Raw genomic sequence first — 17,405 nt, 5'->3', positions numbered from 1 at the left:
ATCACATTTCCCGTTCTTCAATACAAACGCTTCCTTATACAGAACACACAGTGATGAGTTTCTCTTCACAACTATTTTCAATGTTCAGATGTTTCAGGAGTTTATTCTCTATCTGAGCTTGCCATATGGGGGAAGTTCTTTACTGAGAGTGGTGAGGTGCTGGAACAGGCTGCCCAGAGGCTGTGGATGCCCTGTCCCTGGAGGTGTTCAAGGCCAGGTTGGATGGGGCCCTGGGCAGCCTGGTCAAGTATTAGATGTGGAGGTTGGCGGCCCTGCGTGTGGCAGGGGGTTGGAGCTTGATGATCCTTGGGGTGCCTTCCAACCCAAGCCACTCTGGGATTCTATGATGTGAGGTTGGTTGCCTTGTCACCTGGTCATCGTTCCTGCTAATACTGCCTGCTGGTTGTGCTGCATGCTGTTCTTCATGAGATGCATCCTGTTGTATTCACCCTAGTGTGTTTCTTTATTTTTGCTCTGTTTCATCATCAGGGAAAAAAAACCTCAGTCACTACATCTTTACTGAACAATTTTATTGTAACAAAGAATCTGAGTCTCTGGTTCCTTTATTGCATGCTAATAGTCTTAATATTAGTGTGAACTCTCTCTTTCCTGTGAGGACAGAGAAATGGTTACAGCAACATGGGATGAGGTGCAAGTACAGCTGTTGTGCAAAATGCATTTAATGTTTTCAGTGAACAGGGATGGATGCTTTGCAGAATGTGCGTGTGTGGAGAGCGCTAGCTAAAAATTTCCCCAGTGAGTTTTTGTTTGAGTGTTTGGCAGGAATAAAAGAGCAGTTTCCACAACTGAATCTGTGCTTGTTGAGAATGAACTATGTTTATATGGAGGCGAGAATCCAAGCTCAAATATTTTTTTCCCCTGATTATGATGCATTTCTCCTGTGAGGTTCCTTCTTGTATTTTCTATGATCTGCCCCCATTCTCGCAGCCCATATGGAAGGAAAAACTGAGTCATAAAGCAGAGTATTTTGGTGAAAGATAAAACCAAGCTGTTGTAGTGTATTTTGCTAGAATGTGTCTTACAAACACCTTGAGCATGATACTGCCTCCCTCTCTCAGCATGTCATTCCTTTTATTTAGTTTGGTTTAGAAGTGTGGACAGCTCTGACTGTATCTGCTTCATATAAATGGCTGCTCCTGTCCAGCTAGGCAGAGAATCAGCTTGCTCTGTTTTTCCCTGAGTTGGAGAGTTCCTATGTGACTTCTGCAAAGGTGTGCGTACTGGATACATACTGGATACAGTGCTTGCTGAAGGAATGGATGAGTTCATGGAAATCAGGTTTTGCTGACACCATGATGTGATAACTCTTCTCAGCCTTTAAATTAGAAGATGGAATAGCAGCTGTCCAAGATTGCTTCTTGGACACTGAGAGGAGGAGGTTGATGGTAAATCCAGAAGTAGCATCTACTGAAAAGGTTCTGCTCCCCAGTCAGAAGTGACAGTAGCTTATCCAAAGCAAGACATCAATAGCGTTATGTACCGCAGGCTGGGAACATTTGTGTAGCTACACAGGGGCACTGGTAACTGCAGAGGAGCTGGGAGCTGCAATGCCTTACTGAATGTGAATTGCCTTAGATTTCCTTGCTTTTTGAGCTGTACTGTCTGTAGTTCACTTTCTTAATCCTGAAGCAGTGCTGTAGTGACAGAAAGTGACGCTACCTCCTGTGCAGAGAGATCGTTCTTCCTGCATTATGTCACCACTATCCGGTCCACTGTGAGACAGCTCCTCCTGAATTAATGTGTAGCTTACAAAGCAGCAGCAGCACACAAATGGTTCGAAAGCATCATTTGTATTGGCTGCCTCTCCTCACCTGAGGGGCACAATTCATCAGTCACTTTCCTGGAGCCTCAGCCGGGCTCAGCCTGTCTGCCATCACTTATTTATATTGCTGGTAAATTGTGTACAGGCAGGCTGAGTGTGTTTTGAATTATGAGAGCCGTGAAGCTAAGCCAAACCTGCTGCTGCGGGTAGCTCATCTACAACAGAGAAGTGAAAGCTTTTATTAGGTAGCTGAGTGGTGAAGGATTGTTAAGGGCTTTGGGTACGAGACCTTTGAGATCAATTGTTCTGTTCTGCTGAGTGAAGCACTGGGGTGGAGCTCAAGGTTTATGCATGGTAATTTACAAGGCTAAGGTATTTGGTCGAGTAATTACCTTTATTTAGCTTCAGTGGTAGTTAGGTGGCTAAGTTCCTTGGTGGGGCTTGGAGGACCTCAGTGCTTCCTTTTTCTCATTTGAAAAGAAAACCAGAGATGGATGAGCTGCTTCAGATCTAGGGCTATTGCTGTTTCTCAGTTCTTCTCATCTGGAATACCATGAGAAAGCCTTGAACTGCATTATTCATTTATTATTTTAAGTGTACGCAATAGACTTCTTTGGTGATAAGTGAACATTCAAGAAGAATGATGGGAAAAATCCCACATGGGCTACTTTAGACCTTGAATTTAAACAGGATGCTTACAATAGCCTTTACGTTCTTTTAAAGTTAGACTGGGATGTCTATATTGGTTGACACAAGATCATAGTTAGAAATGCAGAGAGGAAATAAAGGTGTAGAGTTTATTTGTTACTGAAAGAAAAATGACATGTGATAAGAATATCTAATTATATTTGATGTGTCAGGCCCCATGAGAAAGGCAATGTGAAGTTTTAGTATTCAAGGTACTGATTTCCTAATTGGGAAGTGACATACTACAGGACATTTTATATACAAGGCAGATATTTTATTTTGAGCAAACAACTTTTTGTGTATATGAAGTGTTTTTGTATATGAGAAAATCAGAGCGTGATTAGCTAGTAATAAAAGCTGCTCCATATGTGAGTTGGATAAAAACATTTTCTCCTAGTAGTGGAATATCATTTTTTTTCTGGAATTTCTCCAGTGCTTACTGCATGCTGGCTTCATTTGCAGAGCAGTTCTGGTGTACTTGTACTAGATTCCTTTTGAAAGAAGTGAAACAAGAAATACTGTTCCGGGTGCATAGCAGCTCTTCTTCGACGCCTAATGGAGAAGCAGGAGTCCAAACCAATGCTAGCTGCTTGGACAGCCTTGAATCACATTTGTGATGGGGATATTCAGCCCAGAGGATGAGACTAAATTTAATTTCAAGTAAAACATTTGAGCATTTTATAATAATAATGCAATAGAGTAATAGTGATTATATGTACATTATACATTGTAATTATGTATCACGTACTTACTGTATAATGATAAATAGATGTATGGAATTCTTCACTAGCTGCTTTAACCTCCTGGCTTTGTACTGTAGTGTGAAATTATTTGGCAAAGTATACCTAGCCAGAGTGGACTAGCGTTTTATCCATAAGCTGGGGAAGTGCAATGATGAGCTAAATTTCTTATTTACAGAAGACAAATGGAGATTGTTTCTTTGACCAGATCTAAGACTACAAAGTTCAAGAGCAAACCAGTATCATTCTGAGTATTATTTTAACAATGCCACTTTTTAAGTGTTTTTCTTCTTCTTGACCCTCTTAGCTTTTGTACCGTGATGTTTGTTTTAATGAAATGTTTGAAATGAAATAATTGAAGAGACAACACTCGTCCTTGCTAGTAAGCACAAAAACTTCTCCAGAACTCTTTTTTTATTGCGTAGAATCCAAGTGCTATAGTAAGGTCAGTCACTGATCGTCTCTGCTCTGTCCATTAGAAACCACTGTCTCTAACCTAGTCATCTGTCACTCAGATTATTCGTATTAGTCTATCTTCTTTGGCAGTGAAACTGCAAGAATTTCAGTTTTTTAGAAACACAAACTAATTTGTGGGTAGAATCTTACACCTTCTAATAGACAGAATAGGTAACCTAGCAGGCATTTTCTTTTCTCTAAGTGCATGGATGACGCTCTGGCATGTGTGTACTTGGAAATACATGATACAGTATGTGGAGAGTAAATTGCCTGGACAAATAATTTGAGAGCTCCTGTTTTTGGGTAAGATCAGCTCTAGGACAAATGTCCTTACTGGAAGTCTTTCAGGGAGTTCTTTAAGGATTTTTATTAACAGATTGTGATTAAAATAATATTGTTCACTCTATTATTTTATAGGATTTTATTTGGAAACTATTTCCAAGTCATCTCTTGTATTTAACTTCCTTCATGTTGGTAATGAATCTGATGCTAATGCAGTGCAAGGAGCCATGTAACCTTGAGCTATTTTGCTGTAAGCTTGTTAAAGCAGGCTAGTAGAATCCAGATCACAAGAGCAGGAATAGCGAAATTGTACTAAAAATGCCATATTTGGAGGAATTTTTCCTCTAGAGTTTCCAGCAGGCCATGGCCTAGTGAAGCACAAATGTACGGGGAAATGCTTGCTGAAACTTCTGTATTTCAGGTAAAAACTAAAACTTGGAAAAGAAACCCAACCTCACAAATATAGAAAGCCTAGCTTTTTCTGCAGTAATGTAACGATTAGGGCCAGAATCTTGACCTAACTTCCAGTAACTCCTTGACTGATTCTATTTTCTTCTCAAAAAGAAGAAAATAGATTTTTTTTTTCCCTAGGCTTGCTCCCAAAGTAAAATTATGTTATGTTGTCTTGCTGTGCTTCATTAAACAGCTGCTTTGTTTTACCCGAGAGAGTTTTATCTCTGTATTGTGTGGAATGATCCCTGGTTACTAGCAATCTTTATGGAGCAATTTAGCAAACTTTAGTAAATGTTATATCTAGTTTACAGTTAAAGAAACTAAGGTGCGGGGTGCAGCATTTACTGGGGGATCATGTGTTTTTCTTTGATATTTTCCCTCCTCTGCTTCCTGCATCTGGAGGAGATAATTCACAAGCAGGAAGAGCTCATCTCCTAATGTAAATTACGTGTGCCAAATATGCAGTTTCAAAGTTCATTACTGCTCAGATGCTTGCAAGATAGTAGTGGCTGTTCACACACAGAGATTGAATGCATGCATGCAGAATTGTTACAAATTTCTGCTATTCTGCAAATCTTTCATTCCTGAAGTAATCTGTAGTATTGAACTTTTGTAGAAGTGGAGATTTTTTCATATTTTAAGGAACCACTTGTGCATGCTGTTCCGTGTCCCCAGTACTAAAAAAAAAATGCAGCTTTACCTGTTCAACTAAAAAAAGTCAATGATTTAAGTAAAGATAAAATTCAGGATATTGGTGAGATTAATTAGGAAGTAAAAGCAGTGACTGTGTTGTGCTGCCTGTGTGTTCTCCTTTGGTTGCATGTGAAGCAGGTTCCAAATTTACCAGTATTTCTCATACTCTAAAATTGCACAATTCTACCCTTTTAAAAACAGTTCTGGTGAAGGTCACTTGAAGTTCTTTCCTGCATTTTGAATAATCACATGGAATCACAGAATAACTCGACGATGTCAGGATTTAAAATAAATTTGGGTAAGAAAAATGTATTTTGGAACTTGTGGGTCTGCTTCAATTTTCAGTTGTTTCCTATATAACACATCATTACTTCTCAAGTGAGGATTTTAATGTATAGCTATTTAAAACAAAGCTTGCATTTTAATTGCACAAAGAATCTCAAAGAAACAGGTGGGAAGGCAGGTGTTTTCCTGCTATAAATTTCTCTGGTGATTGGTGATTCACTTGTACTTCTCTCCATGGCAGTAATGGGTGTTATATATAATTCCATGTTGGTAGAGGGCCACCTGCCTCCCTGAGCTGGTCTCACTCTCTTACGTAATGTACAGATATATCCACCTTTTGCAGTATCGTTTCAATTCACTTGCTATAAGCTTTATAATTTAAACTATAAATGCTCAGAGTTTAGGATATATGTAACAGTATACCAGAATCTTAGTGCTGCTTGTAGAACCCAATGATCTAAATTCAGATCAAAATGTGACCCTAATCCTGTGCTATATAGTCCATCTCAGAAATTCACTAGATTTAATAGGGAAAGCAAAAGATAATATAAAGATAAATATGGTATAACTGCTGTTGTTTATAACTGATTTATTTTCTGAAAAGTATATTTTCTGTATTAAAAAAAAGTAATTGTAGCTTCAATTATAGTTAGATGAGGTGCTATTAAAGGTGATTTGCTTGCACCCACGATTTTGCCAACACTAATAGAAGGATTTGGGCTTTCAGGCTTCTCTAGGCCTTTCCCATTTAAACAGAAGAGTTGTGGCAATTAACGTGCAGCTTCAGCAGCCAGATGCCTATCAGCAGCTCTGCCACAGACTGGGAAATGCAGGAAGATATGTTCAAAAAACCAAAACCAGAAAACAACCTCTTAAAGGTTGCTTGAACACTGGTGCGTTTCCATTTTACAGTCAATAGATGTGAATTGGATATGCTATGGTAGAGCTGGGTGAGGTCAGGGAAGGTGTCCTATAGCCTGCAATGGTCGGGAGGCTGTGCAGCTCCATCGCTGGGACCACGGGGTGCGTTCCCCCTCACTCCTGATAACTCTATACTTGAGCAATTCTTGAATTAATTAACAGATTAGTTCTGGGAGCTACCAGGGAACTAACTGGATCCTCCTTGCATGAACTGGTTTTCATACGCCATGGTTATCATTTAAGGAGCAAAACGCAGGATTGCAGGGTTACCCTGATGTTCACTAACTTGGCTTCCAAGGTCAGCCCTTCATGCTGAGCACCTCACTGCTGCTTTTACTGTTTCCGGGAAGCTTCTGAACTTAGTAAATAGTGTATGAGTACTTGCCACTGCTTCAAGGAGTACCTGTCTGCTTTGTTAAGTACAACACGTTGCAGGGGCTGGGGTACACGTGATGTACACTGCTAGCTATTTGCTTGTTCCCATGGGTTTCAAACAGTCCCCTTCTGTGCTGCACGTATGTGCTCACGTTGGGGTTATTAGCTACTGACATGATGAGTTATCACTTGCCTGGTGCACAAATTGCTGAATTGTAGTCCACAGGTAACTTAAGAAAACATGATCCACTTGATGCAGGTTTTTTTTAAGGCTACACTAATGTAATCTTTTTGATTTTACTTTGTCACTTTTCTAATGTTAAGCTCTAGTGGTCAGAGGGCTGCAATGTGTTCTGTGCTGCTTCACTCTGTATCTCTGCATTTAGCCTTAGGTCCAAGGATACAAGCCAGGATGAATGTAGTTGCCACAGTATAAGGACATAGGTCTTACACTGATTTAAAAATGAACTAGTGGGAAAAAAAATCCAAAAACAAACAAAAACCTTGTCTTTCAAACTTATGGAAAAATATGAAAGAGGGAGGACTGTAGAGGAAGGATAAGAAGAAACATGTTGGTTTTCTTGTGTGTCAGAAATTACTTGGGTTTTTCTCCCAGCTTTTTCTCAGGTGTGCTTAAAATGTGTAATTGGCTTTCATGGATTGGTGACTTGCTTTGTCCGTGGCCATTAGCTACACTTGAGTGATTTAGTCTGTGCTGTGTGAGCTTTTAGTTCCTGCCATGTGACAAAAGTGAGCGTGGTCCCGTATAATTCAGTGAATTATTGCTGCCCTGTTTTTAAGACGCTCAGGATTGAAAGTTATTTGAAATTTGATTTTGGTTTAAGGCCTAAACTCACTGCAGACAGGCAGTCTGAGACCTATCTAGATCAGCTTATTAATGGTTTATTATTCCTAAAGGAAAATGGGATTGCACATGCATTGCATTGCTCTGGAATCAACTTGTTGTTGCACAAGATTCAAGGATAGAAAAGATTTTCTTAAATATTTGATAGTGTTACTGGAGGTAATTAACTGAAACAAGAAAATTATGCAATAAAGCAATTCTGGGTTATAATACACAATTAGTTTCTTCTTTTGTTGCTTTATTTTCTCCCTTTCCTGGTTTTATTGTCTGTCAGCTGGAAGGCTGGTTACTTATTGCCACTGATTCATTCCCCATGCCCTCCCCCTTCCTCAGTCACAGCAGGGCCGGTTGATATTGGTGTACTTACTCCCTTTGCTCATCATGCTTCTCTGTTTTCCTGGAGTTAGGTTCTGCATATTGTTCAGGTTTGCTTGGAAACCAGTGAGATAAGTTGGGAGCAATTCTTTTTGTCGGTTGATTAATGGTAAGTTTTGGGCAGCAAAAAGAGCACTAATTTACGCTTCAGGAAACACGTCTGCTCCTTAACTCTGAATTGTGCTGAGGCCTAAATCACTGATATTTGCTAAGTGCTTTTTGATTCTTCTTTTAAAGAATTATATTGTTCTGCTCGATAAGACCAAAGTTTTGAAGAGTTACTTAAAATTCTGACAAGTGCCCTCCTACCAAGGACTCAGCCAAGCCTAACACGGAGAACTACTACTTAAATTGTTAAAATACTTCTTATTCTTACACTTAGTGAATCACAGTTCTGCTTTATGCTCCTTTCTCCAGGGGCACTGGTACAACTTGAAGCAACAGCTACTTTAATGAGTTGTAATGAGCAATTAATGAAGAAAATAATATCTGTGATTTTCATGGTAACAGTATGTCATTGCTCTTTTGTTCCTGTTCTTATCATCTTCAGGATCTGACCTATAATCCGTTTTCTTTTCATGCTTTTCTGCAGTATTATTTGAGGCAAGGCCTCATCTTCCTTTTTAGCACAGTAAAAATCAGTAGTGTGAGGAACTGCATGAGAGAGGAAAAAAAGCTTCGCGTAACTAGTTTCCCTTGCTCTCCAGTTGTGTTGATAGCAATGACATCCCTAACCAACTTCTTGCAGTCTCTTTCCTCAAAGCGTTGGAGTTTATAAAAATGTCACCTTACGATCTGCTGCACGTCCTGAATTCTATGATAGTTTGAGAATGCATGGTCCTGACTGACTGTAGCGTACTCCACGTGTAGGATTCCATGTTCCAATGCAGTTTAGAGAATTCCTTTCTTAGAGAATTCTGCTGGTGACAGCTTGTCCCATCTCCCGCAGTCTGTGGGGAGGAGGTGGGACTGGTCCAGTGCCATTCCTTGTCTTTGTGTGGCATCTCCTTTCTCTGTGTTGGCTTGTGCTAAGGAAGAGGCATTGACCTGTTTTTGTGGACTAAGGGGGAGAAAGGTCTTTACCAACCAGCAGAAAACTCAGAAGAGGAAGAACAGAATCTGGGAAGAAGTCTGTTTCAGATATAACTGTGTTTCAATAATTCAAGATTCTCAGAGCTATTTATTCTCATTCCCCAAGTGGTGTTTGTCTCAAGAACTCAGGGGACTCGGCTGACTTCAATTCTGCCTCAAGGTGTATTAAGGATGATATTCAAGAGCAGTAACTGCACTGGAAGCCAGGAAGTAATAAAGCAGAGCTTACTCTAGAATATATATCTTTTTTAAATTTACAGGAGTTTGTTTTTAACAGGGAGAAGACTATATCCTTCTATGAACTTCAACACTCAGGAGGATTCCAGTTTACTTTAGTAAAAGAAGGAAAAGTTAGTGCATTTCGATTACATACTCCCTATTTCTGTACCCCAGGACAGAATATAATGTAGCATATCTTTTTTAATTTCGTATGCTACCTGAGGAGAAAAGGAAGGCACTTTTCCATAGTGATGACCAATGCTACAGTGTTTAGGTATTAATATCTTACTGTCCACTTGGATAGCATTGTGCTACTAACATGGTAACTTGCATGTAACACCTAGACAAATCTTTAAAAACAAACTCAGATGAGCTGTTTTTGTCAGAAGTAGCAGGGATGTGATGCAAAGCAGGGCCAAACCTCTTGCAGTGTAGTGTGGCTGCTCCTTTTCAAGTGGATCTTCATGGGACCCTTTAAGTGTAAAGGCAATCATATGTACAATGTTTTGGTCAGATGAGTAGAGAGGTGAAGACTGGGTCAAATCTGGGGCCAGCTGCTTGGTGGTGGCTGTGTGTAGAAGGTCAGGCTGGAGTTTTGAAAGCACGAGAAGCTGTTGTGCTGTCATGCTCTAGGGAGAGCACCAGAATAGATGAGGATTTAGCAGCAGCCCAGGGATGGAGCGGCGGGCCTTGAAGACTTGCCCAAACTGACTCTGAATTGGGGGATCCAGTGTGGATGAAAGAGTTAGCAATCAAACTAATGATAAATCTAAATCTTAGTGTCCTGATAACCACAAATTCTGAGTTTTAGGAACATTTGCTCATATTTAACACACCAAGGTTGAGCTTTATTGTTTTTCAACCTTTTTGTTTGTGTATGCTTCTGTCAGTCTTCCTCTGATAACTATAGAAAGCAATGTTATTTAGTGTTACCATATTATGGAAGGTGAAGCAGTGTAGGAAGCCTCTGTGGAAACAGGGTTTATGTTACCTAATCCATAATACATTTATTTCCTGTATGAGGAGATTACAGGGAAAGGTTTGCAGCAGTTTGAGCCATTCTAGGTCAACTGGGTTGGCTAGAACCACTCATTTTGGAGTAACCCAAGAAACTCTGGTGTTCTTCCATGCGGAAGCAGATATATGATGATGTGAGGCAATCTATTTTCACTTTTCCTCTTTCTGTACTGATAGAAATTTCCCACTGTATTGCTCCCTAAAATAAGGGTTAACTGCCAGATTTCACTGTTCAAAACAACTTTTCTTTGCCCAGAGAAGAGTGAGCTAGGGGAAAAGATAAACGTAGCAAAAACATATTTTCTTGACTTAGCAAAAATGGTTAAGACTTAATTCTAAATGTAGATTGCTTCTCCTTAAGGTTAGGTGAAATCTGTCTGTATAGATTCAGTCTGAGAGTGATCTTGTCTTAGCAACCATGTCAAAAAGGAGTGCAGAGCTGATGTTTCCTCCTGAAGCGTACAACAATTCAGAGCACATCCATGTTGCCTTACGTGTTGCATTGTGAAATCATCTTCTGCTCTGAATGGGCCTGTCTGGGTCCCTGGCACTGGGGAGTTCATGCAGGCATTCCAGCTCAATTTCCCAAAGCTGTACAACAACATCAGCATGTCTCTCTGCTCAGGTCAGTCACCCTCTTGCTGAGTGACTTGCCAAGGATCATGCAAAAAAACAAATCTAGTCCTCAAGTTGCAGTCTATTGACTTAGCCTCAGATATTGTAGTATATTCTAGATATATTGTTTGAGAAATAACAGTGCTTAGGACTTTAGAGCTTGAAGTACTGCCTGGTTGTTTTCACACACAGAAAATACTCTTGCAATGTAGTTAGGGGAGTAGGTGTTAGACATTGTTTATTTTCCTGATAAATACAAGAAAAAACTGTAGTAAAGATTCCCTTGCAAAGGAAAAGAGCAGAGTTGTGCTGTCAGGAAAGATGTTTTTGAAAGTTTGTACGTAGAATATAAATCTGGTTACATACTGCTCTACATACTATTTTAACTTCAGCAATAGCTGGAATCATCTGTAGCAGTTATCATTCTACTGGAATAGCCTCCATGCCTTCAGCATAAGTGTGTTACATTTACAGACAATTTCTAGAATAATTTGATATTTTTGGTTTTGTGTTTAAGCAAAATAAGTTGTGATTTCAAAACCTGTTTCAGTATTGGTCACGTACATATAATGTAAAAGTCATGCTGGTTAACATAGGCAAATTTGTTTCATTTAAAAACTTGGAGATGGAATACTAGCCACAAGTTTTCATAAAGCAATTGATTAGCTTCCCTGTAATAAACATGAAAGAAAATCTTTATGCCACAAGCAGCTTTGTCAAGAAGCATGGAGAGGTTGCATTTGATAGATAGAGCCTTCAAGGAAGAACCTGAAAGGAATCAATTACTGTCCTGAATATAACTTAGCATGAGTTCAGCATTAAGGAACTTTAGTCATCATTAATTAGCAGCCGTTCACCTGCCTTTGTTTTATGTTCGTACACCGCCTACTTTTCATTCTAATCACCTATGAAAAATTGAACTGAGTATTTAACATCCAGAGTCTCACTAACAATACCTCCAGGTTTCTGTTCCAATAGCATACAACAACTTGTATTTATCAGTTAAAAGCAAATAAGTTTTAGACTGAGAAAGAAAAGGAATTGTTTACAATTAAACAAGAAAGCGATTTTTCTTGTGTACTTGCAAGCCAATGTTCTCACTTTCTGTCAGACGTGCTGTCAGGTTAACAGTAAGTTTTTCACAACTGATTGAAGGTGGCAGGTTTGTGTTTTGTGTGGTCAAACCATACCAAAGACTGCAACATTTGCTGTACTTTCCTATGATCAATCTTTCTGTTTATGTATTTATTTACTGAACAGCCTTAGAAATTATTCTTGCTTTTCTGACCTTTTTCTGTTCAGGTTGTTGTCCAGAAGAACTTTAGGGATAAAAAGGGTAAAAAGTACTTCATTATTCATCCTAAGGGACAGAAAATCAAAGGCAAATAATGGATGAGAGCAGGCTGTCATTAAAGGTTATGCAAATCTTTAGTAGCCTTAATTATGTACAGGGTAAGTATTAGGTAGGAGATTGGGGTCCCCCGATAATATAGATCCTCTCTTTATTTAGATTTGAAACTTCACATAATTTTTCAGATTTCACATTGCTATCTATGTATTAGTAACCACTGACTTTAAGACTAAAATCTTTCTATTTATAACAATGTGCCAAATGTATTGGAAAAATGATGGATACTACTTGTATATTCATCAGTGACTCTAATATGACTATTGTAATTGATGAATTTGATTTACTAGAACTACTAAGAGGAACTGGAGTAGTGGAGAGAGAACAACAATATATTTTGTACTAAATGTTCCATGTCAGTTTAGAGGGCGGGGGGGATAAACGTGAGTAGCTCACTTCTAGCAGTGGCAGAACCCGTGCCTTTACAGCACTCCTGCTCTCGGGGAAGCAGGCGCTAGTGATGTGGTTGCTCACTCTCCAGTTCCAGACCTTGACTTTAAATCTTTGTATGACTGTGCAGAGTATCCTCCATAGCAACAAATCAAAGCTGAGCAAGTACATGTACAGTTCCTTCTGAAGTGAAGTACAATCCCTCAGTGTCAGCTGATGTCAGCCTTATCTTGTGTAGGTAATACAGAGAGGATCATTAACTGACATCTTTTATGTCTGTTCTTTCCAGTTTGGAGGGAGAATGCTTTGAGTAATCTTTCTTATGTATCTTCCTGTCATTTTGAGAAGTAGAACTCTGAAAGTCTTATGCATCACATATGTACTTCTACAAATTTTTGTTTAAATGGCTACAGCTGCAGAATGTTTCATATAGGGAACATTTGTCTTCTGTGCCTCACTCTTTGTATGTGATGCTAAAAATGCCTGTTATTCTCTCTATAGAGTGGCTGTGGGGCAAAAATCTGTAATTCATGCATTTTGCACTAGCTCCATAAAAAAAAAGTAGTAGAAAGAAGATGAATTTCCTAAACAGGAGGTTAGCTCATGTTTACATAGTCTTGTCGCTCCAGGGGCTGACCTACTGGAAAGGAGCTCTGTCTCAGCCTTTCCTCTTGTGTGAGGAAAGGCTGAGAGACCTGGACTCTTCAGCCTGGAGAAGAGTAGAGTGGCAGACAAATGGATGAGGCCAAGCTCTTGGCACCTGTCAGGACAAGGGGAGACAGGCACAAACTGGAACATGAGAAGTTCCTCATGAACGTGGGAAAGCACTTCTTTATTTTGGGAGTGACAGAGCACTGGAACAGGCTGCCCAGAGAGGTTGTGGAGTCTCCTTCTCTGGAGGTTTTCAAAACCCACCTGGACACTTTCCTGTGCAACCTACTGTAGGAAGCCTGCTTTAGCACAGGAGGTTGGAGTAAATGATCTCCAGAGGTCCCTTCCAACCCCTCCAGCTCTGTGAATGATTTAGATCTCGGTGTAAATTAGGTTATATTCGATTGACATAATAAAATAAACTTTCTGTATACTTTTGGCAGTTAAGAACAGGGTCCCAGAATAGCTGCGTGTGAAGAGAAATTCTTGAAGGGAAGTGTAGGATGTGTCATGGAAGGGTAGATTGGGTAGGGTTGTAGCTACAAGTTGAGGAGGGTCGTGGAGCAGAGGAGGGTGGTGATGGCTGGGAGCCATGCTTGCTTTTTCCAGCAGGCTTGTGATTTAAGTAGATTCAGCCATCCAAAGCCTGCTCGTCTATGCAGTATTCCTATGTGGGAATGAGGGAATGCCTGAACTAGGTATAGGACAGTTCAAATCCCCCTATCACAACTTAATTTCACCTGTCTTTGTTCCAGGACTATCCTGACAGTGATTCCAAGTGTAGTGCAGCAGAAGCTTGGGGAGATGTATATGCTGGGAAGAATATGAAGAAAAACTTGGAAGCAGTTGTTGCAGGGTAAGTCATTTGACTGAAGTCTGTGAGAGGTGATTAATATTTGCCCACAGTTAACAAGAAGTAGACTACACAGGGGAATGTGAGGTAAGATCAACAGACGCTCCTGTTTACATTTCTGTGTAAAGCAAAAGTAGCTCTACTGAAGACAGTTTCAGTCATGCAGTGAGCAGGAGACATTGTCCTACCTAACCACGTTATGTCTGCTAAGTTGGTAAAGCTTCCATTCCGTGATGACAGTTGACCAGAAAAACGACTTTTGTCCCATTTGTTTACCAGGGATCCTTTTGCCACTCCCTGACTTCAGAAGGGTAATCAAAGTACTTAGAGTTCACTGTTTAGTCTCATTTTCTGTATGTTTGTTTTAAATGAAGTGGAAGATCTACAATAATAATAAAAAAACCCTCCTCTTCCTATGCTCTGTAATAATGCTTTTAACAGCAATGAAAGAACAAGTGATTGTTTGGGAAAGGGGGGAGAAAAAAACTCCCGCTGATGTTTTAATGAGGAATCTGCTTAATAGGAGTTCATTTTAAATTGTCTTGGTGTCCATTTTCTGTATTTCAAAGAATGAATCTTACATATGGGAGTGATTATGGAAAGATCCTCTGGACAGAGTAGCGAGATCAAAAATATAAGATATTTGTTAGCGTGAAGGTGAATAATGACATACTATGTATCTTGGCCAAAGTTTCTTCGGAAATGCACAAGTGCGGAGAAGATATTGTAGATGTGGTTGGTGTGGGATATCTGTGCTCTTGAAATTTCCAGGGAAGCCCTGGCTGGGGTGGGTTATACTGTCTGGCAAATGTTTTAGCAAGCATAAACAGCAGCAGCTTTTGGTACTTCTCTTCAGTGAAGATCGTGATTTAGTGAATATGCTTGGGAGATTCAAGATTTATAGTGATTCACAAGTTGCAGCAATGCGTACTTTTTCATTTCTTTCACCCTCTTTTAATTTATGTAGAGATGCAGTTTCTGCTTTTACAGCGTCCTTTGCTTTGGGCTCATTTACTTTTTTACTTCTAGCAACAAAGTCATCAAAATACTCTTTAGTAATCCATAGAAGTTTTAAAAATTGAACAAATATGATTTAGTGTAAATGAATACGAATGCATTACAGTATCAACAGAAGTGTATCTTTTTTAGTGACAGTGTTGTAACTGCTATGATCAAGATTTGGAAGTACTTTTTGAAAGAATTGTTCTGTTTCTCAGCAGCTGACAGAATCCAATACAAAAATTTGTAATTGAACTTCGGATGTGAAATGCCGATTTTTCCCTCTCTCCTCTCAGTATAGCACAAGATTATGTTTTTTTAAGCCTGCCAAGTTGAAATCCCAGGGAATAGACTTACATGGAGCATTAACTGCAATATGTGGCTAGGAAGTTGTGCAATAAAGAAATACATGCTGAAACTCCTGCAAATTACAAACCTAATCTGATTCTAGGCTGGCTAAAGAGAGCTCAGTTGTAAAGGATATCCTAAGCTCAGCAAAAAAAACAAACAAACAAAAAAGCTGGGTGTATCTCATGTAGTTAATGGGGAGACAAACCCTGAAGGCTCATCTGAAGGAGAGCAAAATTGCAGACAGTAGCATATGGAGTGAAGGACTTTATATGTAGAATGGGACAACTAATTAGGTTTGGTACTTATATTTTTCTTCTTCCTATTTTTTAAGTAGGAAATAGGCCTGTTCAATCTTGCAAGAAAATTGTGTCGCAGAAGTAGGCCATAGATGTAAAAGTCTCTTGGCTGTCACTGCTGAATCACAATGTTTCATTACTGATATGGAAATTGCCATTATACTTATGAATTGAAATTATGGATAATTCATGTCATGAAGTGAGTCTGGGCAAGAGTGAACAACACAGCTGAGGGCTACAGGGGGCACTGAGTTGTGTGCCTTGAAGATAACTTAATAAGTTACCAGAATCCTGAGTTGTTTTCAGTCCTTCAAAATACAATGTGCCATACCTCAGCATCTCAGGATACTTCCTAAAGGAAAAATAGTAGTTTGTTTCTGGTCCCTTTTGGAAATGGCTACCCAGCTGCATCAGACAACAGGGAAGGAAATAGTTACTTTCACAAATGGATGGATGTAGTTGAAAATCATGTATTAATGAATGGGCTGGAATAAAGCATTGACAGTAAATTGTGCATAAGATTAGTGCAACTTCAGTGTGTTAGTTTTTGTCAGGATGTTTGTGAAGAAAGATTTATATTTAGACACAATATTTATTTTCAGTGATTGTGGTGGTGGTGATGAGTAACCACTGCACCACCTTTGCCCAGAACACACAGATATGAAAAGAAATACCAGTGACTGTCCCTTAAACGAAGTTTGGTTCTATCCTATTTGAGCGATACTGGGAGGTCCACTTACATCAGTGTGAAGTGCTTGTACCTTCAAGAGGAGCTTTTCTTTTTGTGCCATACTGATGGAGAGACCAACAGCTTCGTTCTTCAAATTTGTAATGAATTCTTCTGATTCTTGAAGTAGCAAGGGGCTAGCAGGGTAGCTCCCGAACAGTCTGTGTGGAATATTTTCCAAGAATGATGTTACCCCAATGCATTGGATACTGCCACTAATGGACAGTTCGCACAAGCAGTTGCCAGACAGGTCAAGTGGTATCATGCTTTGTTCTGAAACAGTATCAATAGTTGAATCTTGGGGTGAGAGGCCATTCAAAAGAATACTTAGACTGAGAGCCTCAAGAAAGATTTAATAGTGATTTTGTACAGGCAGTGTTCAAATTAAATTTTGGTTTGTATTACTGTTTTTTAAATAATTATTAAAGAAAAATAAATTCAGGAAAATATGACGTAAACATGTGTGCTACATAAAGATGTCAAAGTGCTATGTTTCACCAAGTTCAACATTTGGATAGGTAGTATCTAGGACTGAGCTGAAAAAGTGATTTTAAAGTTTTGAAGTAAATGCTCAGAGTAAGAAAACATGACACTTAGCTTCAATAAATCAGTTATAAGACGGGCTTGCAAGGAACGCCCTAGGAGTGCTTCAGTTAGAAGGGGCTCTATTGTATTCTAACGTGCTCTCAAGAAGGAGGTGTGTGTTCTTTTACTTTCCATTTTGGGGAAAAAAGTATTCTTCCTTCCTTTAACCTACTGTTAGGGTAGAAAAAGGCCAGTCCTTTCCTAAGAATCTCTAGCATAATTTCAGACTGAATCACTGCAAATTCTTGAAAATATAATTAATAGCATTATGTTAAAGTTATCCAGCC

At 39.3% G+C, this 17,405-nt stretch overlaps 1 long non-coding RNA gene across 16 annotated transcripts in view; it reads left to right on the top strand.

Moving 5' to 3' along the window:
- LOC110405685 overlaps nt 1-17,405 on the top strand; it is a 382,975-nt gene that overhangs the window by 61,054 nt on the left and 304,516 nt on the right. For 15 of the 16 annotated variants that reach the window (XR_002443065.1, XR_002443056.1, XR_002443060.1 and 12 more), the window contains exon 2: nt 14,063-14,163. This is a non-coding gene — a long non-coding RNA (uncharacterized LOC110405685). Of the gene's footprint in view, nt 1-10,780; nt 10,869-14,062; nt 14,164-17,405 lie in introns of those variants that run through there. The other variant, XR_002443054.1, reaches the window with a different exon arrangement.

This window comes from Numida meleagris, chromosome 13 (genome assembly GCF_002078875.1).
Source record: "Numida meleagris isolate 19003 breed g44 Domestic line chromosome 13, NumMel1.0, whole genome shotgun sequence".
Taxonomy (NCBI): Eukaryota; Metazoa; Chordata; class Aves; order Galliformes; family Numididae; genus Numida; species Numida meleagris.
This window is presented reverse-complemented; position numbering and strand designations above follow the sequence as displayed.